General features: G+C 46.5%; 1 protein-coding gene across 10 annotated transcripts in view; it reads left to right on the forward strand.

The window, feature by feature from the left end:
• The window catches only part of FOXN3 (forkhead box N3), a 653950-nt gene that overhangs the window by 259424 nt on the left and 369086 nt on the right, over positions 1-25440 (forward strand). The window contains exon 1 of one of the 10 annotated variants that reach the window (XM_085626562.1): positions 22650-23141. The exons of 6 other annotated variants lie outside the window; for them this stretch is intronic. The gene's annotated coding sequence lies outside the window, so the exon portion shown is untranslated. Of the gene's footprint in view, positions 1-22649; positions 23142-25440 lie in introns of those variants that run through there. 3 more of the 10 variants (XM_085626559.1, XM_085626554.1, XM_085626567.1) reach the window with 3 other exon arrangements.

The following is a 25440-nucleotide window of genomic DNA, read 5'->3' on the forward strand; positions in this document are numbered from 1 at the left end:
CACCTAAACGGTTGTAGAGCGCGGTGCATGTCAATTGCCTCGCCGCTTCTCTTGTACCTCATGCTCTGTGCCTAAGCCCAATCCTGATAAGGGCAGAGCCTGTATTTGCAGCTTGCTGCTGTTGAACGCCTCTGAAGGTCCAGTATTGTTTGGGGAGCATGTGAAAAAGACCAGTTTGCCCTGCTAAAGGGTTTGCTAGATAGCGCTCTTGCCAGCATTTTGGCCCTTGGGCTTCAACCCGCCAAATTTGCGGTTCCCCCCATATTATAAAAATCTTTAGGCTGCCACCCAGCCCTGTTGAGGCCTCTGCTTGCAGGCCCAGTGGGAAACCACTTCTGATCATTGCACGACTTTCATCAGTGTTGCATCATCATGGATTACTATGATGATTATCAAGAGGACGAAGACCCCCTCGCTGACCTACCCTGGGGAGACGCCTTTTATGAGGCAATGGATACCTCGATTTATAGGGCGGTTGACCAAGCCATTTCCCCATTAGAAGATAGACTCTCGCGCCAAATACAGCAGGCTTTTTCCAACCTTTCGAAACAGATTGCCCCCCCCCCCTCCTCCCCAGACTCCTGCCACTACATCCCAGGATCCTCTTGGCTCTCCACCGCCTAAACGTTCCCGTGAGGCAGGTGTGGATAGTGATGCTTTTGACCGCCTTAGGCAGGCCTTCATGGCTGGTCGCCCTGCGGTTCCCTCCGCAGTTCCTCCTGCGCCAGTGCCAGTGTCTCCGGCCGGTCAAGTTCCCCCTCCTGCAGTCCCGGTCCCTCAGTCTCTTCCTAGTACATCCCAAGACCCCCGATCACCGCAGATATGTTGGACCCCAATCCAATGATATAGTTCACCCGCGGTCCTCTGAGTGGACTCCTGCCGATAAGGTGGCTACTTACGTGGCCGCCCATATCCGGCGTCCCCTTGAGAAGGATGCTCGCAACTGCCTGCGGGCGGAGTGCCCCCGCCCCACCTTGGAAGGTAAAGTAGCTCTTACACCTGAAATTGACCCGCGGATGGGCACCTTCCTCCAAAAGTTTATCAGGGACCCCAAAAAGGGGATAGACAGATCCTGGAGGGCCGGCCAGGATAAACTGCTGGACGCCCTAGGCCCGATCACAAAAATATTGGATATGGCAGAGGAGGGGAAGGAATCTGGCTCTATTATTAATCCCGAGATTTATCAGGCTGGGCGCATCGAGTCGTGATCTAATTGTGCCCTGTTCACGGAGCGCCACCGGTCCCTTCTTATTAAGATTAACCCAAAGTTAGGGGACCTGATGGACCAGAAGCTATCGCCCACCTCACTAGACCGAGCTCAGTCTACAATCAAGAAGGTATTCCCCTGTGTTTTTCGTGGGGCCGGTCGAGGAAGGGGCCGGCGTCAGCAACGCCAGACCAACCAGAGAGACTCCGGACAATATCAGGACCAGTCCAGGTTCAGAAACTTTTACCCCACACGAGGAAAGAGGGGTAAAGGGAGAGGATACCGTGGAGGAGCTGCAGCCTCTAGCCCAGGTCAGAGTTCTGCCTTCTTCCCCACCAATGGTGGAATTCCTACGGTCCAGGGGTGTCAGGATGATTGTATACCTTGACGACCTTCTCTTGATGGCGTCTTGCCCTCAGCGCCTGTTGCAACATCTTCAGATGGCGGTGTCGCTCCTTCAGGATCTCGGGTTTGTTAACTACGAGAAGAAATCTCTGTTGCAACCGACCCAGAGCATTACATTCTTGGGATTCATCATAGACTCCACATCCTCCACGCTCAGTCTTCCCGGCAGGAAAGTGACCAAAATTCGTCACGAGTTGCGTCGCGTTCTCGCCAAACACCGAATTTCCCTTCGCCAATTGGCTCGGGTGGTGGGTCTTTTGTCCGCGTCCATCCAAGCCATCTTCCTGGGCCCCCTCCATTACAGAGCCCTGCAACGCCTCAAAGCCTTCTTCCTTCGCAAAGGGTATCCGTATTCACACAAAGTCCTCTTGTCCGTCGAGGCAAGGTCCGAAATTCATTGGTGGTTGGACCACATGGAGGCTTGGAACGGAAGTGCAATCTTCGGTTCCGCCCCAGACATGATTATAGAATTGGATGCCAGCAGGCTCGGTTGGGGTGCCAGATGTGGGAACCTCTCTACAGGAGGGTTGTGGTCTCCTGACGAACAGAAGTTACACATAAATTGTTTGGAGCTTCTGGCGGGGTCCTTCGCAGTACGTTGCTGGACGAGAGATTCAGTGCAGTCTTGTGTGCTCCTGAAAACGGACAACATCTCAGTGGTCCGTTACGTAAATCATCTGGGAGGCACCAGGTCAAAGGCCCTGTCGGATCTGGCGGCGAGTTTTTGGCAGTATTGCCTCGACAATCAAGTTTCCGTCACTGCGGAGTATCTCCCAGGCCGGGACAATCTGGAGGCCGATTTTCAATCGCGCCATTTCCGGGATTCCAGTCTCTGGCGATTGGACCAATCAGTTTTCGCGAGGCTGAGTGGCCTTTGGGGTACTTTCTCGGTGGACCTGTTTGCGTCCAGACTGTATCACCAGGTTCCGCGTTTTTTCAGCTGGTGGCCGGACCCTCTGGCAATAGCGACGGATGCTTTTTTCCAGAGTTGGAGTGTGGAACTGGGCTACGCAATCCCGCCCTTCGCAATGATCACGAGGGTAACTGCGCACGTTCGCAGGCAAGCGGCGGATCTGGTTGTGATCACCCCGCTGTGGAAGTCTCAAGTGTGGTTTCCAGTTCTGCTGGAACTTTTTTGGGATTTTCCAATCCTACTCCCCCAGTTTCCGACTCTTCTCATGAGTCCGGGCGGGACTCCTCATCCTCTGGTGTCCACAAATTCGCTGAGGCTCATGGCGTGGCGGATTTCCGGGGTAGATGGGAAACCCCGGGCCTTTCGCGAGTGGCTGAGTCCTTTATCTCTCAAGCGTGGGCGAACAGTACTCTCCAGAGGTACAAATCCACATGCAACAGTTGGTGTTTGCGACGGGGTTTTGATCCCTTAGTCACGGATGTGGTCCACTTAGTGAATTTTTTGGCCCAACTGGCCTCTGAAGGTTTGGCTTATCGGTCCATTAATAACTTCCGGTCAGCTGTTTCTTCTGGTCATGTCCCAGTGGATGGAGCTCCGGTGGGTGAACACCCCTTGGTTTGTCGTCTGTTGCGGGGCATCCGCCTGTCCCTTCCCCCGGAGCCGCGTTATTCCACCCTCTGGGACGTTGATCAAGTCCTTAACCTGTTTTTATCCTGGCAACTGAATAGGTACCTCTCCAGGAAGGAATTGTCAGCAAAATTGGCCATGCGTCTATGCCTGATTTCTTGTAGGCGAGTGTCAGATGTACGGCGTTTAGACATCTCTAGCAGGATTTTTACTCCTGAAGGCGTAACGTTTACCTTGCTAAGACGCACTGAGTGCCATACCAGATCGATTTCCTACCGACAGTTTCCAGATTCCCCGAAACTTTCTGTGGTTCGTTGCCTCAAGACTTGTGAGGAGATGACAGAGGAGTTTCATCCCCCAGGGGAGAGGCATCTACTCATTTCGCTGAGAAAGCCTTTTAAGACGGTTTCTTCGCCCACTATTGCCAGGTGGGTTCGCTGGGTGATGCAAGAAGCAGGCATCAGCCTTAGCCAGTTTGGGGCACATTCCGCAAGGGGTGCCATGGCTTCGAAGGCCTTCAGTCTAGGAGCGCGTCTGGAGGATATTCTCAACGCGGCAGACTGGTCTTCCGATTCCACATTCAAGCGGTTTTATTTCAAACCGATTCTGAACATGACTCATTTGATTGTGGGCAAGCTTTAAACAAGCATAATCCTTGCCTCCAGTCCTTTCCGTTACGTTAGCTAGGAATTTTTCATTCACCACAAACCACTACAAGAGGAAAAGTATCCTATTTGGATATATATATATCATTATTCACGGCATCACACTCTAGCGACATCCACATGTCAAAGGCAGTAAGAAAATTAGAATCGAAATTTCACCTGAAATTTAACTTGGCCATACACTTGAACACTCTGTTGCGCACATTGTGCCAGCAGGCCCCAACACGCTACAGCAAACAGTTGCTCTACTTGAAATCCAGGGCAACGCATAGTGCACCGGCCCACCAGGGTACCTGAACACAGGACGCCTCCCCAAGAAAGATTTATCTCAGTCCATGAGTTGCGGGTTAGGGCAGTAGAGTCCAGGGTCACCAGCAGGTCAGTCCCCCCTCCCCGCCTACCCTCTGCACACTTCAATCCGACCCCCTCCTGGGGTACATCAAGTCGCTGAACCTCCATTGTTGTGCATGCCCCTTTGTTGTTAACTGTCAGCGCTCCGCCCGCCGCTCTGCCTTGCCCTGTTGCCAGGTGGATGGGTGGTTGCCGACGCTCCTGCAGCTTCATCAGGGTCCAAGAGGACAAAGAGGAAGAGACCCTTAATGCGCAGCCTTAAATAACCTACTACTAGGTTTCAGTTTCATTTCTTTCCTCTGCGCACCCGCGTCCAGTGTCGTCACTAGTCCCCCTCCTCAACCAGCCACTTTTCTCAGCCCCGGAGGTACTCGGTCCCGTGGCGCTACTGAGGGCGCCCCTCCTCTAGGCGCTGGGGCGCCTGCTCATAGTGCGCTCACAACGTGACACTCTCTCCTCCCCACTTCCTTCATTTCTCCACCTCTGCTGTGCCCATGAACTCTCAAAATCAGGTTATGTTGTCCAAGGCGTAGATTTTTCATTCACTTCAAATCAGGTAATTCACCACAAACCACTACAAGAGTAAACGTATCCTACTTGGATATATATATCATTATTCACGGCATCACACTCTAGGGACATCCACATGTCAAAGGCAGTAAGAAAATTAGAATCGACATTACACTTGAAATTTAACTTGGCCATACACTTGAACACTCTGTTGCGCACATTGTGCCTGCAGGCCCCAAAGTGCTACAGCAAACAGTTGCACTACTTGAAATCCAGGGCACCGCATAGCGCACCAGCCCACCGGGGTACCTGAACACAGGTTGCCTCCCCAAGAAAGATTCATCTCTGTCCATAAGTTGCGGGTTAGGGCCGTAGAGTCCAGGACCACCAGCAGGTCAGTCCCCCCTCCCCGCCTACCTTCTGCACACTTCAATCCTACCCCCTCCTGGGGTCCATCCAGTCGCTGAACCTCCATTGTTGTGCATGCCCTTTTGTTGTTAACTGTCAGCGCTCTGCCACAGGGTGAGAAGCTCCCTGGCGCACTGGCCCCCTCCCCTCCCCCCCGGCACTGACTGTGCTCCCCGTTACCCCCCAGTATAGTCTGGATAAAACTATCCGTGCCTTTTGCCGACAGATGCACCGTATCCTGATGGAACAACTCTGTTTTCCTGGGATGGAGCAACTTGTGCCGAATTGTACCCATTGTAGAACCCGCTAAGATTCTTTCTATGGAATAGTTCAGCTTTTGTACAGATTTATTCATGGCCTTTACCAGAGCCCTGCCAGCCCATACCTCCCGCGGTATCACCTACGACCACAATATTGACGTCGTCTGTAAATATTGTTTAATCCTAGACATGACTGAAAACAAGACCTCTCTTACCCCTCACCTGCCTAGTGGCGTCATATCATTCCTGCCAGCATGAATAACTAAAATGACCGGGTGGGCCACTGCTTTTGATTCTATTGCTTGTTTAAGCCGCCCAAACAGATCCTGCAATTTTAGACCTCCCACCCCAATAAAATGGTGCCCAAACCCAGCAGCGTCTTGTGCTTCCTCCAGACCGGATCTGCAGAATTGCTGCTCCGCTCTGCGAATCAAGGAATGCTCACATCAACATGCATGCACAGGGTTGCAGGAATCAACTGAAAGAGAGAAAGAATTGCTGTTAAGACCATGACAGGTGGGGTCCCCGGGCATCATTCCTCCTTCTACATGAGACTTGGCTGCACGTATCGTTCAAAACATGCTGACTGCCATCGACGCACCCTTTTAATTGTGTCTGCTGGCAGTCCCATCGCTGCTGCTGTGGTGGCCGCCCGTATACGAAAGGAATGGGAACTAAACTGCTTTGAATCCTCTCCCAGGTAGGCCAATGCCTTCCTCCCATCCTTATGTATAAGAAGCCTAGTTGAGGCCACCACTGGACAACTCTTAAGGTACTCCCTCGCTTTTGCCACTGGACAGAATGCGACGTAATGCGCCGCGTTCAATTTCACCCATGTGCCCTTCACGAGCGAGTCTGTTTTTGATCGCCGGATCCTAAGATAGATCGCCCCTACCTCCAGAAGGACATCCTCAAGGCCTAACCCCCCCTTCACCCTCCTTGGATGAGGCCACTAACTCAGAGATGTGCAAAACCCCCAAAAAGGCAAGCACGTACGCAAGGCTGAATAGCTCTACCTCTTATTGGGACCGGCACACCTGCTGTAAGGCCCCCAACAGCCTCCCCAGCCTCTCCATGTTTATAGGTCGCCTATTGTCTTGTACTCTGGGCACCATGCGTTCCCAACCCCTGATGGCCTTTCGTACCTTAAAGTCTTTGGTAGGAGCCTTGACTCCTTGCAACCCAGCAAAGAAGGCAATGGCGGACAATTGCCTGCGCACTAGCGACAGCGATTTTCCACGCTCTCTCTGTCCCACAAGAAAACCCAGTATTCCTTCTGGTGTGAATCTGTCTGCCTCCGCGCCTGATCTGAATGTTTCGCTGTAAACCCACAAAGCCTTCTCGTCCTTACGTTTTGTCTGGGGAGCCAGCAATGCTGCAATTAGGTCTGCGGCCATGGGGCACCAAACCTCCACAAATCCTCTGGGAACTCCGCCATCACTTCGTCCGCTTGCGGCCACCGAGCCTTGAACTCTGCCAACTTAGATCGAGACAAAGCGTCAGCCACTGTATTATCCACACAGGGTACATGTTTGGCAGAAAAATGCACATTATGGAAGAGACATAGGCGAATAAGAGTCTTCATCAGCCGCAGCACCCGAAGAAATTTTGCGCTCTGATTATTGATGGCCATGAACGCGGACATGCTGTCTGACCAAAACATTAATCTGGAGTTTGCTAATGATGCCCCCCAAATGTGCATGGCAACAATGATGGGAAACAATTCTAGAAAGGTAACGTTGCGTGTGAGCCCAGACGCATCCCATTCCCCTGGCCAATGCTTTATGCACCACCTAGAGCCCAACACTGCCCCAAAACCAATGCTGCCCGCTGCTTCTGTGCAGAGGGCTATATCTTTGTTGCTTCGCGCTGGTTGCTGCCACAATAGTGTTCCATTGAAATTATCTAGGGACCCCCTCCATGTCTCCAAGTCCTCTCTGACCTCAGACGACAATCTCATGTGGTGGTGCGTTGCCCGTAGGCCGGTCATTGCTCTTGCTATGTTCTTTGAAAAAACTCTCCCCATGGAAATCACTCTCAAGGCGAAGTTAAATTGCCCCACCAATACCTGGAGCTGATGTAGTGTAACCTTCCTGGCAGTTATGCAGCCGTTAACCGCAGCCCTGAATGCCCTCACTTTTTCTTGCGGGAACCAACATACCCCTGCCACCAAATCTATCTCAATACCCAGGAAACACAAACAGGTCGTGGGACCTTCTGTCTTATCTTCAGCCAACGGAACCCCCAATGCCTGAGCAAGCTGTTGGAAACCTTGCAGGGCCCTCCCGCATGCTTGGTCACCTGGGGGGCCCATGAAGAGGAAGTCATCTAGGTAATGTACCACATTTTCTGATGACACCAAGTCCCTCACTGCCCACTCCAGGAATCTGCTGAATGTCTCAAATATTGAGCAGGCTATGGACATACACAAGTCAAGGAAGTACTGACCCCCAAAAGTGAAACCTAGCAATCGAGTATCCTCCGAATGTACGGGTAGAATGCAGAAAGCCACCTCTATGTCTGACTTGGCCATTAGTGCTCCCTTGCCCAATCTCTGTAGTTTCGCAATGGCTTCGTCAAAGGTGGTGTAACGCTCTGTGCATAGTGCCTGGTCCGATCCTTCATTTACCGATAACCCAGTGGGGGGAGAAAGATTGTGAATTAAACGAAATTGACCTGCTCTTTCTTTGGAACCAACCCCAGGGGAGAACACACCAAGGATGCACATGGTGGAGAACTAAAAGGACCCGCTACCCTCCCCGCATTCACTTCCCTCATAATCTTGTCCCGGACCAACTCATGTTGCTGCAGAATTGACAGTGTTGATTCTTTGGTGGGACTGGTGTAGGGGGTGTGCAGGAAGGTGTGCGGAACCCGTCCTTGAAACCGTAGTACAGCAAGTGCGCATCCTTGTTGTTATTATATATGCTGAGTAGATGCGTGAGAATGTGCATGCAAATTGGGGAAGGGTGTTTCACAGTATTATTTGGGCAATAGACTTTTATGGGTCGTTTGCTCTCTCTGCTTGCCATGCTTCTGCAGCTTCGTCAGGGTCCAAGAGAACAGAGAGGAAGAGACCTTTAATGCGCAACCTTAAATAACCTACTACTAGGTTCCTCTGCACACCCCCGTCCAGTGTCGTCACTAGTCCCCCTCCTCAACCAGCCCCTTTTCTCGGCCCCGGAGGTACTCGGTCCCATGGTGCTACTAAGGGCGCCCTCCTCTAGGCACGGGGGGCGCCTACTCATTCTTCACAATTGAGGGTTTGTTTTCACAACATGCACTAGTATAAACCACAGGCATGGTATATGGCTAGATCACATAATCACATATGGAACATCTCTGGTCACTCAAAAACAGTCTTGCTTAAATTAAAGCACATCTGTTAGAATACACAAGGATGGGGGGCAGCGGTACAGGAAAATGTCCTAAAATAAGAAACAACATTCGCCAATAGATTGTCTCCAAAGAAACTAAATGAAGTCCCTGTAACAAGATTCCCTTCAGCATCCATTAGGGAGTAGTTTCAGACTAAAACCAATGTGCAAGAGGAACGAAAATCAACAATTATTTTGTGAGCACCAGAACCCCAGAGCCGCCCGTTCAGTCGCACCCCACAGAGTTCCGCACACCTAGGAGAGCAGTAGCGGCTGGCAGGGAACAAGAGTGGGGTGGGGGGTCACAGGGATCGTACAAAATAAAAACAAAACACACCTCCTCGATGCCGCCTCTGTCCCTCGTCGTCCCTCAGTGGGGAAGCAGGAAGCACACAGGCTCCCTCCCCTAAGCCAATTACAATGCTGCAATGCAGTGTTGTGATTTGTCTGAGCGCAGTGGCTCGGCGCTTAGATGGGGAATGGGAGGCTGGACACGTTCTCCACCAGGCTGTGTAGTGCAGCCTGGTGGGGAACATGAAAAGTGTGCATGACTGCTTGGTCGGCCCTAGAGAGCCGGCCAAGCAGTCGTGCCCACTTTGGAGTCCAGCCCTGCCCTGCCCAACCTGGCTGATACCAAAATTAAATGATAATACCAGAAATAACTTCTGTTATTATCATTTTATTTTTGCATTTTACACTGCTCCGAGTGCAGTGGGGCTACACTCCTCTGCCGTTGCGGAGGAGCCGCCTCTGCATCAGAGTTACTCACAGAGGTATAGTATTGTTTGGCAGCACAAGAGATCTAAAAAAACATGTTCTTTGTTACCGTCCCAAACATGCAGTACACCAAAGGGAGTCCTCCTTACCAAGAAACAGAATCTCTTTCTTCAACAGGGGCAGTTCTAGCATCCGTATAAAAATACAGCAATTCTGGTCAGGGAAATTATGTACTTCGGACCCACCCGACCCTCTATCGAACAGTTTTTTTTTGTTTTAGATGCAGACCTCATGATATGTTCCCTGTCTCATGGGTCACATTGTCACACCAGTGTTGCATCTGAGTTGATTTTCGTCCTGAGGGCCCTCTGGTTGGCAAGTGCACAGTTTTAACAGAATCCTCATACATTCCTTCAAGAACAAACCACTTGCGGGAGCAATTTGAAAGCACTCAAATGTAGTTGTTTTATCGCTGGGGCATCCAAGTTGTAGCCGCACCACATTGCCAAATTGTTGGTACCATTGTTTTTGTGCTTTCCCTTTCTTTCATACAATGTTCTATGTTAGACATCCAATGGTCCAGACATCATACATTCTTCAGGTCTATCTTTTCAATATAGCCTGAAAGTCCCTGAGGAGCCCCTTTGAATAAGGACACTTTATTCTAAATGCGCAATGTAACACCTTGCATCTTTGTCAGTGTTTGCATATTCAGGGCCTCTCCCTGTGTCAATGAAGCCACCCTCAAAAAAGTCATTCTGTGGCTTTCTGCTCTTTAGGTGGCATTGGTATGACCGGAAGTGTTCCCACTTCGCTCTCACCTACCACACATGTATGACGGTTGTCACGGGGAGGAGGTCGCAGAGGACCAGGTCCATCTGCCGTGCTCCTCTATAGCTCCCTCTGTTGCTTGAACACTTCACATCTTGTGCCACAGTTGTGGCGGACATTGATGAGAGTTTCACGGGGGTGCCAGCTATACACATTACTCACAAAATTCCACCAGGGCCCACTGGATATTAACAAACATTCTTTCTTGAATATGCACTGAGACTGAAAATATAGGTTCTGGGCAGACCTGGGGGGAATTACATCTCCTCTGAATGGTCCATGGGACTCCCCAACAAATGCGGGCCTCTGAACTGAGCATTACACTCCTCTCAGTCAGGAGTAGGGCCGGACTGGGAACCAAAACCAGCCCTGGCAAGGAGCTCGACCGGCCACCCTGGTGGTTGGGGGTGTGACCAAGCTGTTTGCTAGGGCGGTTTTCGGCTGGTTTTGTTACAGGGGCCGATTTTGCCGCTATGCTGCAAAAAACGGCCCTGTAACAAAAACGGCCCCCAGGCAGCCAAAATCGGCCCCCACCCTGGCAGTCCACCGGGGAAACGCCCGGTGCCTGCTATGGCCAGTCCGGCCCTGGCCAGGAGGCACCTCTCTGACAAGCCACCTCACTCACCACACTAGAACTAAGCTCAAAGAAAGAAGCTGCTTCCGGCCTCCAGAAGTTAGTGGCCAACTTGGAATGTGGCTAGTTCTACCACAGGGGCTGTGCATTCTAAGCACAGTGAAGCAGAGAAATCTTCTTGGCCATGTGTAGCGCTGTCTGTAACGGCAAGGACACTGAATCAAGGTTGCATTATACTTTCTAACAGTGTTATATTTTTACCAGTTGCCCTGCATACCATAACACTGAAAATCTTCAGGTATTCAGATTGCACTTTTGTAATCACTGTCATGCTAGTTTGATATAGATTTCCATTTAATATATAGTTTAATCTATCATAATACACGGTAGCACTGACAAATTAGTAATAATTTGTTTTATACATACCTTCCTAAGAATTGGATGGCTTTTATACAAATGAATAAAAATAATAATTTTGTTGACCATGCAAATAAAAGAGATATAAGCATATCTGAGAGGCCTAGTGAGCTGCTTTTAACTTTTAGGTACATTTGAACTTATCACTACTAGAAACATATTAGTTTCAGAAATGTTGGTGGCCCATTTAATGCTTTCCTTCAAGTACTTTATATTTTCTTTTGCTTCGGACTGCAGCCAAGAGGCTGAAAGACCTCATGTTTTACCATATGCGACACTTTTCATAAATAAAATCTACGACATAATATAATATGTACATTGTGCAACATGTACACTGTATTAAAGCAGTCAAATTATTGAAACTCGCTCCATTAAAATGCCAATACAGTAAAACCTGTTTTAAAACCCATGGCTATAAAATGGCCGCCTCAACACTATAGACAGCATTTTTTTCTGAATACCTTATTTTTGCTTTCAAATAAATACCATGGCATAGAGGCATGTGTTTATGGCAGCTCAATGTAAAGATATATGGAGAGCCTGTGTTGTTCCCCCGGAATTGAAGTCAGTAGTTGCTTTTTTATTTTTTGGTCTATTTTGAACTGGGCATACTTCTTCAGTTTGAGCATTTATAGAGGCTAAAGCTCTCCGGTGAGGACAATGATGCACTCCGAGTTAAAAATATCCCTGTACTCTTATTTTCCGAATATATTTGTGAATGTGAGGTTGCTTAAGCCCTCCCATTGGCCAGCCACCCGCTCTCTTCTTGCCAACCACGGAATTTGGAACAGAGACAATTTTGGGTTCCCCGGGCTCAGCGCCAGAAGAGCTGAGACATACTTTTGATGTGATGTATTCGAAACGCTGGCTGGGGAGAGAGTTGGTGGCTGAGCAGGGTTCCTTTGCAAATCCATCTTCTTTGCCTATTCACAAAAGCAGCATTTCTGTACGGTATTCTGCATACTTCATAAGGTACTTTCAAGGAAACGGAGCGGTAAATTAGTAATCGATGCATGTTGTGGTAGCTGCTATCGGTGTGCACATACCTACAGATGCTAACCACAGTCTATTGGTTCCGGATAAATGGCAGTCGGTTGTTTATTTGAATAGGAATCCTGTACACCTTTTAACTACTTCCCTGTAAGGGGTGGTGATGTACTTAGACTCTCTCAGAAAACGGCATACTTTATGGCATATCCCATCCCTCCCTTCCACCTACAAAGCACTCTCTAGAATTTGCTCCCCTCCCTCAATACAGAGCAATGTTGTTTTGGATCTATGACATTTCCTCTAAAATTAAAGACCTAAAACCCAAATGTTCTCAACCATAATATATAAAATTATTATGTGCATCGTAGAAAGATTCCCCCTCCTTATTGCTTTCAAGTAATCATCTCTTCTTTGCTGTTTTCCACGATTTGCTCACTTGGGATTCCCGTATGGTGTTCCTGCTCTATTCTCCTGTTTATAGTTGTAGCGCTTATAATAATATTGCTCTCATCCTCAACACAAGTTTCCATTTTTTTGGTCTGAAATCAGATTTTTGAAGAATTAAATTCAGGATCCCAAAAGGATGATGTAATTCGATCTTTTGTTTTTCCTTCTTCTATGATGCAATTGGGTGCCATAGCCTGTACCTAATGTCTTACTGATTGGAATACAGGACCATCTGCAATTCCACCCTTCCCTTGTGCCCTCCCAAATACTGTAACGCCAGATTGCCAGTAGTATCTTGTTCATTGCTCACTCTCTACTACATGGATCAATTCTAGAAACTTTTGTGTTTTTCTCATTTTATTTTTCCCCAGGTCGTGTTCATTCGCAGTGCTGCCCGGCAGAGAATATTTTTCTCAAAGCGTTTTTTGCCTTTATTATAATTTTGCTGGTACTTTTCTGTTTGAAAAACCAAAGGTAAAAATTAAAAGAAAGCGCTTGTGCCTTCCATGTATAAAAAGGTTTTATTATTTGTTATACTAGACTTCAAGATCCTCCAGTAGATTCAATAAGTGGATGTTTTCCAAACTTATATATGAGTTAGGCTTTAGTGTGAATGAAAAGACTGTGCTTCATCCTTGACTTTGCCCATTAAATACCTTCTACCCTTATATCCTGGCTCCTTCACCCTGCACCAACTGGCAGGACAATAAGTTGAAAGACTCTAGCTGCATATTCGCTTCTCCAGGTCCCAGGGTATAATGATGATATTGCTCACTATAATAGCCAAATCAACATGAGTTTTGATACTGCCCTTTCTTGCCTGGAGTAGGTTTATGGCTCTCAATGTTATGTTATGTTATTTGATTCTTGATATAGCGCTCGACTCGTCCTCGTGGGGACAGCTCGGCGTGTGTATGTAAGTTTCCAACTGATGGCAGCCACGTGAATATTAAAAAGATGTCTTATCATGTTAAGTCTTTGGAGGTCACATGGCCTATTGCACAAAAAAATGAGAGAGCATGTGTAAATCTATGAATCGTAGGTTTCTACCTGCGACTCAAATAACTTTGGGCTTTCTAGGGAATGGGCAAAAAATCCCCAGAAGTAAACATTGCACGCTACACAAATGGTACATTTTATACTGTATTGTTTTTATTTCTGCGGATTATGCACAGGGCAGTTAGTTCACAGGAGTATGTTTTGCAAAACTCTTCACTGATGCCCCTGGAAAATATGAGGTGTTTTAACACTCAACGGCACACCTACTATATCCTGTGAAAAGTTTTAACACCAAAGCTCTCATTCTGAGTGGCCCATTAAACCAATATAACAGTTTCCTTCCAAATTGTTTTCACTTGAGGAAGAAATAATGATCTCATCGTCTCTGCACTGCCTTCTGCATTGCTTGAGATTTTTTTGGCATGTGAGATAACTACGCTTTGCTGTGAGAAACCACCCGTAAATCTGTTTGTAATAGCTTTCCTATCTTGTAAACATCTTCAGATGGAAAGTGTCCACTTCCAAACAGCTCTACACATTTTTTTTTGCTCTTAGTTGGAACCCCAGATCTTTGGTTCACCATACAATGAGGCTCATTACAAGTGCCCCTGTAACTGACCTGTTAACTCTGCCCACAGAGGTAACAATACCAGGGGTACCAGTAACTCCCTGGGTGAAGTTAACGAGGCATGAATGAGTGGACATCGGATGGTCCCCTTAGAAATGAGGAAATAATGATGCAATCAGTAATTTTGGTCACCATTTCCCTGTTAATTCCTTATTTTCCCCCCGGAATTTCACCTGTAGTTTTCAGCAGCAGAAGTCTCCATGTAAAAGACAAGTCAGGGAATTACCTGTTTCCCTTGTAATTCTGATGGGGGCTGTAACTCATGTCACAGTCCCATCCAAATTAAGTAGATATTCCTAATCGAGGCCTATATAGGTAAGGTACCCATGGTTCCATCTTACAGAGCACCATTTTCACACGCCTAACTTTCCTCTTATGAATCACTGTTATTAGATTGATTAGTAAAATGTGTCTTAGTTGCAGTGAGATAACGCTACAATTCCCTGAATGCTTTATTTGAAGAGGAGGAGGAGAGGTTCTAGGAGTTACCCATCCTTGAGTAATGGCTACAATCAATGCATTCAGAAGTCCTTTGCAAATGGGAAACCCCTAACCCGTTGGACCGTGATTCAAAAGATGAGACAAGGACAGAGCTGAATTGTTATTATGAAAGATGTTATTTACATTCCAATTAATTAAAGGAATCTGTATTTCTGAATTAGTGCCTCAGGTTTCTTTATTTTGCTTGCTTGTGTCCTTAATTCAGTGAGATTCTTGTAGTTAAAATCACAAGCTCCCAAAAACACAGCCAACACGTGTTTCGCCCCTTTTTTGGTGGCAAGGACTGGGGCTTCCTCAAGGCTTCTAGTGAAAGTGTGAAGTACCATCAATAAAATATTCATCATAATTTTGTTGGGAAGTCATAGGTACCCAAGCTTACCCCCAAGTATGTGGTCCTAGAACGACTATATCAAAGTGGAAAGAAATGAAAAACTGAAATATATAGACAAGAGATGATAAAAGACAAAAGAGATACTTGCAGATTGCAAACCTAAATCATGATATGAAGTGTAATTTTACATGTAGAATCGCATGTGTGGTTGCCCAGCAAGATTTCATATAAGAGTAAACTGCCACATATAAAGCTTATGTATATACAGATGTGCAGATATTAGCAAGTCATGGTTGTGTCCCAGGTTTCTCACATCAGATTAGATAAATTCATGTGATGGAACGATTTCATGCATTGTGCAATCCAAATTTACATCCAGGCAGAAGTATATTTAATGCAATTATCAGAGAAATAAGAAGTACATACGGATTTCCAGAAGTTGGTTAAAGATCAGGAGGATCCATGTCAATGTCAGGGGAAAACATATGTAAATGAATTAGGCAGATGTATCGATATGCATTGACAAACCTATCCGTGCCGCACCCCATATGTGAGAGGGAAATGGGTACAGAGGAACACAATGTGAAATAGTAACATTCTCAGGTGCAGAAGGAACACACAATTAGGACACAGTGTAAAAGTGCCTGTTATTGGCACGTGCCTGACCTGAAAGTGTTTGAGTGCCAGGGGATAGAAAACAAACGATTGAGCACCGGTGTCCCCAACTCGCAGTGCCGAGTACGGGAATAAATCATGCTTAGTGAAGGGCTCTCAATGTCTTACCGATATGTATAGAACCAGGGACGTCTCTACCGGTTGCGCTATATTGTAAGAATTGCTCGATTGGAAAAAGTAAGTATCACAGGTAAGCAAAAAAGGAAAAGGTTCCTGCATATCAGTTAGGCTGTCAAGTAAGCAATTAAGGTACCTGTGCTTGGCAGGACAGTCACATAGCCAACTGGGGCCATGTAGGGCGCCAACATCAGTACGGTGCAAAGAATCTAAAAGGATGGAAAGGACAGCGGTAATGCGAGCTGGTTAATATCTTAAGAGTGGACATGCATGTTACATAGATGGGAGACGATACTTCATGTGGTTATTCAAAAGTAGTCCAACGCGGTCAGTGGAGAGGTCAGGAAGCATTCCCACAGAAATACGAATATGCGAAAGGCAGAAAGACTCAGAAGTTTTAGGCATCTCACTTCTGGAGTGAGGAGTAGTGTGCATGACTGCAGGTGGACGTGGACGAATACGGCCTCCATGTTGAGTTATGTTTGGTAGGTATGTGTCCTAGGTTATGGAAAGAAGTATGTGAAACGGCAAGCAGATTCGAAAAGGCGCTGCTGACTGATCGCATTACTAGTGGTTTGATCAAAAGACACACCCTCCATGGTGTAAGGGCTGAAAGTCATGTAGGCCATCATGTTGAGATGCAAAATCATGTAGATGGCATATACACACACACACACCGCCCTATGTAGTATGTGTGAGGGTGTGAGATTTCCATTGTATTGGAGAGGTAGATAGGTGGTTGATGGGGGGATGCACCTTTTTGTTAGGTGAAAGTCCATCCAAGAAGCAATGTGTATGGAGATGTGGAATGATGTGGTCACATTTTATATAGATCCAGTTTACCATTTTTGGATGATGTGATCACTATATGTTAGACCATCTTCTGAGTCTTGAGAACCCCTTTAAAGTTTTCAGATTTTCTGAGTTGTCTTGTTTGCTCCGGATTTCATCTGTTGAATTACCCTAGGGCCTCCCTTTGAAACATTGCATTTTACCTTTTGCATTTTTACCGAATATTTTCTTGATCTTGTCTATGACTTTGATTGTATTAGCTCAGAACATGTTTGTCATGCAGATACAGTCTGTGGTCTTACACCTCAGAAGTCCTATTCATCTAAAAGGTAAGGAAAGTGCAAAGGTCCACAAGTGCATTGTTTGTGAAAATGGCAGGTAAGCAAGGCCTTAGTCATTACCAGGTGATTGTTTGCCATGTGCTTTATATTCGATATTGCTATGGAATATCTGTACGGGCGAACCTGTTCGTTGGAGATCAACGATGGATTTTTAGTGGTCACTTAGGAGGAAAGGAACCTGCCTTGTGAGGAGATTTGATATCTCTCAGCCGGTTCTCAGTAGTGTGTTTGGGAGACATCATGGCATCCAGCAGGGAAGAGTAGCTTTGAGGGCTATGTCTGCTTTGACTGACCCTTTTTTGCTGACTTAAGCACTTTAAAAGAGAGCTCCACCTGCAAGAAAAGGCAAGTAAATCATCATCCTACATTTAGGGTGCTTTTTCACAGCGGGTGGTGAAAATTAGGTACACCCAGAACACCACCTGGACACCCTTCCACTGAAAGTCCATTCAAGCGATTCTAGCGAACACACATTGGTTCCCATCAACCTTCAAGGGTTGCATTGCTGGTGCACAGAGTACAGGCACATAGACCCTAAATGGAGGAAGATCACTTGTATTTCCTCAGAAATAGCAAAAGCTCTTCAAGTTAGTGGCTCTAAAAAATTATCAAAGGAATGGCCTCATCACTTCCAATCATCGTCAGTGTCCTCTTAATTTTATCTTGCAGAATGAAGATTATTTTAATTTTTGTATGATTCTCGAGCCAGGACTCGAGGTCAATACTGTAAAAGTAGACGTTCTTTTGAAGATGTTTGAAAGGTTTAAGTATTGTATGAAGAGGTGATGTAGTCCCTTTTCTCTAGACTGAGCCTGGTTATGTGGTATTATTGTACCCCCTGTTTTGCAACCCATTTATTTGTGTACTTTTAGAGTTGGTTTTGTAGCGCCTGTCGAATTTGCAGCAAGGGGCCAGAATTCGTTCAGAAATCGTCCTTAAACTATTTTCATCAAGTTAAAACGATTCTTTAGAATTATTTTCATTTTATACGTAAACTGATTTCCGGTTTTATGACATTATGACAGCCAGTAATGGCCTCTGCCAACGGTCTACTTTGGGAATCAAATTCCAACTTGAAGTGAGAGCGCCACATTCTGAAGGCCAGAGTGGCTTTTCAATCTTATCTTGGAGTGTCAAAGCCACTGAGGAGGATGACAAAGCGACTGCTTTCCCTTTTCCCTTACCCACAAACAACACAAATAAAAATTATCTGGATTGTTCACTGCATTGCTCTTGTTTGTAGTGTGGAGCTTGGGCTCATAGGATTTCTGGCTCACTTCAACAGGGCAAAACAAATCATCATCTGTTGTCGTTAGACTCACCGCTTCAGTGCGAACATGAAAGTCTGCCACATGGACTTTGTTGCCAGTAGTCAATAGTACCTCATAGGCCAAGCAGGGCCCATGCCAGAGTTTCCAGCGCACTGCTGCTGAATCTACAGAGTAGATTATGTGAGCGGGAAGAGGAGATGTAAAAGCTACCCATTTGTTGCAAAACTATGAATCCCAGGAGTAGAGACAGTTTAGCACTTGAAATCTTTCCTATGTCTTGTGCTGCATTAATGCCCATTGCCATTCTGCTCTCTTAATTCTGATGCTTCAAATTTGAATCATCCATTAGGAGAGTGTGGGTGTAACCAGGGGCAGTGATGTTACTTTGCTTTGTTATAACTAGAGTTTTAAAGAACTAAATATTACTGATTGATTTTACTGCAGCCTCTGGCTACGTAGTGGAAGGGATTGGGGGACTAGGATTGGTGTGTAATGGGAAAATAAAAGTAGGTACCTTACTTTGGGTATGCGCACTATGGCGACTCAGTTTTTCTCAGCGGAGGGTCTGAAGCAGGAATGCAGGCAGCGTCGGACTATTTACGAATGTATGACTTCAGGGTGACGCTCCGACCCCAAGTTTGGACTTACTAACCAGACCAATGGAGAAAATCTCCTTTGTCACAGTGTGCATACCGAAAGTAGGGGATTTGTATGGTGTATGTTTAACACTCTGTGTTTCTGACTGAGAGTATGACTGACTGATCGAAAATGACAGTGATTAGACAGGAGATCATACAGTCCAGACGAAGGCCACTGAACCTTAATAGAATATAATATGGTCTGGTACTGCCTAAATCCCACTCCTCTTTACCAAGGACCCTTGGGGTGGGGACCCTCCTGGCTCCAATGGGGCTCACCGCCCCCTTCTCTCCCAAGGCAAACAATTCAAACACCACACTGTTTGGATTAGGGATCGTAAACCCCGGCCGTATTTTATTACATAAGATAAGCAACATTAAAATTTATATTATTTACATTATGTACACAATATGCAGAAAGTCCACTACATTGATAGGTACAAGATATCAATTGGCTAACCTTAACATGCTTCGAATACATAGCCATTCCTATCGTAAGCTAAGCAATGAAGATATTCTCTTTCTGCGTATCCCTGTTAGAGCCCGGGGCAAGGTCAATGACTGGTGGCCCCAGATCCAGATCAAGCTACGTCCCAACCTCCTATCCGAGTGACCTTGTGCAGGGGTTCCAGCTTACCGGATGGATACCTCCCCCGGGCCCCCCCTACGCCCTCCACATTAAACTCCATAAAGGTGCCGCTGCAGTTATGCATCCTTGCGCCCTTGAGCGCATGCACGTGCGGGGATTGGCCAACCAGCCTACTGGAAGCGAGACTTCCCTTCCCCCGCACCCTTCCAGCCTACCGGCTGTAACTGCCCCTGGAGTTCCATGACAGACCCTCTGTCTCCCCCTTGGGCGTCCCCATTTGACAATGGTGATGCCCGCTAAGGACCGAAAAGTATGCTCACCAATCATGACCTTACCGCCTGACCAAGGGAAACACATAAAAAATACAACAAAATATAACTCCTGAAAATTGTAAAAGATTAGTTGAGAAAAAACACTTTTATTTCAACACTACAACAATTCCATTCAATAGACATTAGTCCTCCTGCAATGGAAAAATCATACAAATGACCAAATATGTTTGCCTTAGGGGATGGTGGGTGGGGAAAAAGAATCGGGGCCTTTGACTGAAGCCCTGACCCATTGTTTCACAAATGTAGGCTGTGGAGCGGCGAAACGAGATACCGTCTGCTTCGCTCCCCATCCTTTTATGCGTTTGAGGTGGGCAAGCCGGTTCCGACCGGCTTGCTCGACGTTGCCCGATCGTGTGAACCGAAAGCACTTGTAAGTGCTTCTGGTTCACGTGGGCAACAGCCAATCACCAGTGGGCTAGGGGAGGCCGGGGTGCCACATCACTATTGTGCGCGGTGCACCCAGCCTCCCAAGGAATGCGGGGGACCGGTGCAACCGCCATACTGGCAGCGTGCCCGAGTTCGTGCCCACCTTTCAAAGATTAGCTGAAACATGTTGACAGTATTTGGAGTGATGGTTGGGCAGAAAATAAGCCTATAGGCCATCAAACGTAGTGCTTTTTTTATCCAGTCTCGGGGACCCAGGAATAAAGTATCAGAATTGAGTGGGTACATGTCACAATGCATTTTTGCCTGTTTCCCCAATAATCCTTTCAGTATGGTACTAGAATACGGTTGTTTAAATATCGTAAGACAAAAATATTGAGTCCTAAATACTGTTTTCAAAAACATTGCAGCCTTGGATTAATAACAGTATAGAGAGGAATTTTTGTAAACCATATTTAGGCCACACTCTGTCAGAGGATATTTTTAGGTCTCGCCTGAGACAGCGCTTTAGCGCTGCTCTCGCGAGAGCTTTTGTAAAAGGGGGATCTGGAAGTGCAAACAGTGCTTTTCAGGCCTCCAAATACAGTGCATGTGCGCTGGGCGCGCGCACCATTTGGCAGCCTGAAAAGCACTGCCTGATCACTTCGCGGCCCCTTTGATGTCCTCAGTGAGCCGCGCGGCCACTGAGGACATCAAAGTGCACACCATTTGCCACCCCCTTCCTGCTTGTTATTGTTTCCTTTGATCCCTATCTTTCCCTTTCTCAATCTCACCCTCTCCCTGCCTTTTACAACTGCGGCCGCACCACTGTGCCCGCCCCCACTCCCCCCTCCCACTCCCTCCTCGTCAACTTCAGTGCGTGCTTGTTAGTTCAAAGGTGTGTGGAAATGTGCTCAAGAGGGAACTAGTTATAGTGGACGATAGACAATTGCCCGCTGCCCTAAACTTTTTTTTTTTTTAAACCTTTCGATGTACCCAGTACCCAATCTGTGCTGACATCTGCTCTCCGCTGCCTCCTTTTGTCTTCCATCCCCTCCGTATGTCTCCTTTCTGTAGAGAAAGGAGGGGCTGAAAGCTGTCTGCAGAGCGGGACATATGTCCTGAACCCACAGCCTCCCCCAGTCCGAGCTGTAGCTGCATGGCCTAAACAGAATCACCGCTGATTTGTAATCATTTCGCCTCCTAAGAAAACACACGTAATCCCCCCATCCCCTCACACTCACACTCACACTCCCACACACTACTGCCACAGGAGCAGAAAACGAAGCATCCTTTGGATGGAAACTGCAGCACTTGCAACCAGACACCACACGCCCCTCCTGCCCCTGATTCTTCATTAATACTCTTATTACCATTGCAGGGTGGAAACGTTTAGTGACCTGCACGCCTGACAAGGTTCCCGGAATTGGGATTTTAGCAGATGGTAAAACCTCAGTTATTAGACTCAAATGACTGACTGTAGCTCGTGGCGTCTCAGGTTACCCGCGCTTTGAAAGGACGCCGGGTGAGTGATTCCGCGCGTCGGAGTGCGGGCGTCACTTGAGACAACGGCTACGAGCGAGCCATGCGGTGAAAAATTATGACCTGTCTCTGATTGAAGCAGGGACTGTTTTCTTTGAGCTCTGTGCGGCAAGACCAAAACAAGCATTTGCAATGCATTAGGTCTCGCATTTACGCGAGTTTGAGCTATTGACATTGCAAATAACAATGCCTATTGGCATTGTCATTTACAATGCCAATAGCTTTAACTCGTGTAACTGCGAGACCAATTGCATTGCAAATGCTTGTTGCTATTGATATCCTGGCATCACCATCCCTGCACCACCGTTTTTCTGAGATGTGATATCATCAGTGCTGTTATCAGAGATATGCTTTATTGTATTGGCACTTATGTAACACTTTCTGCCCCTATAATTCGTGGTGTTATTACTTGACTGTGCTGAGCAATGCATAGCGGAGTTAATGTGAATTTCGGGACATTTAATTTGAGCAACCCCACAATGTGTATTCAACTATGCATGCATGTTGTTTATGTACAATTGGGCGTCTGTTTAGTAAAGAAACTGAACACTCCTCAACTGAAGTCTTTTTTCAGTGAAGTTGCATAAGTGTCCATGGAGTATGGTGCAGTAAAGAAAACGAAGTCGAAACTTCATTCGCATTAGTTTCAGGAACCTGACAAATACAAAGGTTACGCAAGTGTCTTCACGCACAAACAACAGCTCGTCAAACCCTGCCTGGTTCACACGGCAGCCCGGGCACCACAGAGCCCCGTTTGCAGCGCCTTTATCTGTTTAAACTCAGGCAAAGCGAAAGTCCCGGGGCCAAACTGACATCACCGGGGTGTCATCAGGGAAGAGAAGCCGGAGCTGGGTGTGGGCAGGCCGCATGGCAGGAAGCTCCCGCTGTTCCCACCAATGGCTGTCAGGTGCACGCTGCTTGTCAGACTGGTTATGGCGAGGACATGTGACAGTGTTTCAATGCGGCCCTCTGCCAACACCCTTCAGCGCCCAGAGGTTCAGGAATCCGCCAAGCTGCAGAGTTCCTGATAAGTCGGGACTTGCTCAAGCTTCGTGCTGCCGCTCTGTGGACTTTTTTTTTTTTCTAAGAACTCGCAGTATCACCAAGGAGACCGTCCCGAGGATCCGTCGTGCTTTTCCGGAAGTGTGCAGCGTGCGGGACGACGGGACTTTACTAACTGCATGAAGTTCATGAAAGCGAACAGGCTGTTGTCGTCCACAGTGACCTGAAAAAGCCCTCCGCTTCCGCAGCAAAATGAGATCAGGGACGCGGTGACGAGAAGCTGCGACAACATCCAACGTACGGCGAGTAACGCAAATGTAGGTACGTATGTCCGCTCAATTGCGGTTGGCTGATTTTTACATTTTTTAAGCAACCTCACATATGTATCCTGTATACTATTCATATGTTACAGTACTGGTGGTAGCAACTGTAGCTGTGGGAGAGTTTTGCTTTCCATGGAAAAGGCGTTTTAACTTTGCTAGAAGTAACTTCAATTTGTCAGTTTTTGTATGTCAACATTTGCGAGATTCATCGTGGGTAGCAAATAGTAAAGTTAAGGGGGGAGAGTCAAGAAAGAAGCCGCTACCTTTTTACCTCAGGTAGGAATTTGTGTTTTCCGCCACAGTATAGAACTACTGAACTAAATTATATCAAACTTGGTATGGAACTAGAACTTTATTCAGAATATACCCTGTTTGTAGTTTGGTGTAAATTCATTTAGGTGGTTTTTGTGATATTTGCAATCAGTCAAATTAGAATATTTTTGAAAGATTTTATTTGATTAGTGAAAAGTTTAAGATATCTTTTTTTTCTATCTGAAATGTGAATATGTAGCACAAATTTGGTGTCGAGGAAAACATTTTTGTGTGGAGAAGTGGGGACATGAGACCATTGTGGCACCCTGCCAGTTTTTAGTTCTACAAGAGAGGCAGTGCTGTCCTTCAGAAATGCTCCCCCTTGCTGCACACCTCACCCTGAGCTGATAGAGACACCTAACCACCTCCCGATGCTTTAGCCAAATATGTTAAAGATGTATGATTAAACTCACATGAATCCCACACATTTTTCTAAACCGATCTTTTTCTCTCAATGCCACTAAATCTCGAAATGCTCAGCACAGGGCCCACTCATTCAGTAGGCCACGCTTTAGATTTAGAGCTTAGCTCACAGCCTTGTCTACTTTAAAAAAAGGTAAGGCCTTTACCTTGAATAGACCATTTTTTGATGCGTTTTGATGAGCCTGCAAGCCAACTTTCCACAGTGTAGGTTTAGAAATAAGAGAAACTTTGTAGAACATGGAACAAAATGAATAACCACAGAGTGGGTTGCCCTGCTTGAGAACACCTTCCCACAATTAATTGACACCAATCCCAATGGTAGAATTCTTAAAGTGGACAACTGCCTTCTTAATTCCATAGATTCTTCAGCTCCTATTGGAAAAAGGATATCAAGGAGATCTCCTCCGTCATAACCTTTGTACAACTCTGCGTTGAAAACATGGAAAGAAGATTGGGAAGCAAATGGAGAGGTGATTATCTTTTGGAGGATAACATGCTCTACAAAAACAAACTTCAGGCATAGTATCATTTGGTGAAAATCCCCAAAACCTACTTTTTCAAGAAGAAGATCTTGAACTCACCTAATTCAACTAGAGAGGTCTCCAATTTGTATAAAAGCAAAGCCCAGTCCAATGCGGAAAATAATGCCAGAACTCCATCACAAGAGTTATGTGATAATAAATTGGATTTTTTTTTCACACCCAAATTGTTAGTCTGGTGGGTGTCAATGAGTAATGAAGACCTTCCAATTTTTTGGGCAAGTTTTACACCAGTCTCAGAAATGGAGGTGGAACATGTCTTTTCACCCATCTCCTCCTCCTTTCCACCTGATGTTGGTCCTGCTCTGCAGTTTAAAAAAAAAAAGCAGCCACCACTCTGGCTCCTGCACTATCTTGCTTTGTAATTCCTTCCTAATGTCAGTAATGTCAGGATGCATCCCTGGTCACTGGAAAGCTGCTGTGGTCACACCATTACTAAAATCCTTGCTAGATCTCAAGGTGTTATGTTACAATATGCCAATATTGCAGTTACCAACCTATGCCAAACTCACTAAAACCTTAGTGCATAGCAGCTGATGAAGTTTATGCAAACAAATGGCTTATTATATTTGGCACAATAGGCCTTCCGCAAAGTTTTCAGTATGGAAATGGTATTGGTCAAAGTGAAAGATGACAGCAGGCTGATAAGATATCAAACTGGTGTCTGATCTCTGATTTTATTAGATCCTTCAGCACAGCTGTGTTAAACACCATTCTTATTCAATTTGTGATAAAATATCTGACAGACTCTGGCATGGGGGGAGGGGGACAACCTTAAATGGTTCACTGCCTTTTTACAAGACCCCTCCTAGCTGAATTTAGCTGAATTTAGGTAATCTCCTAACATATTTTTCAAGGGTTCCAAAAGGCTCAGTCAGGTTTGAGCCCCAGCCTTTTCACCCTATACATGAACCCTTTGGCATAGTTGATAAAATCCTTCAAAGTCATGTTTTCACCTACTCTGATGACACCGAGCTTAGAGTTAGACTCAATGGGAACTCCATGAAAGCCGCTTCTAATCTT

The sequence above is a fragment of the Triturus cristatus genome, chromosome 9, assembly GCF_964204655.1.
Source record: "Triturus cristatus chromosome 9, aTriCri1.1, whole genome shotgun sequence".
Lineage (NCBI taxonomy): Eukaryota > Metazoa > Chordata > Amphibia > Caudata > Salamandridae > Triturus > Triturus cristatus.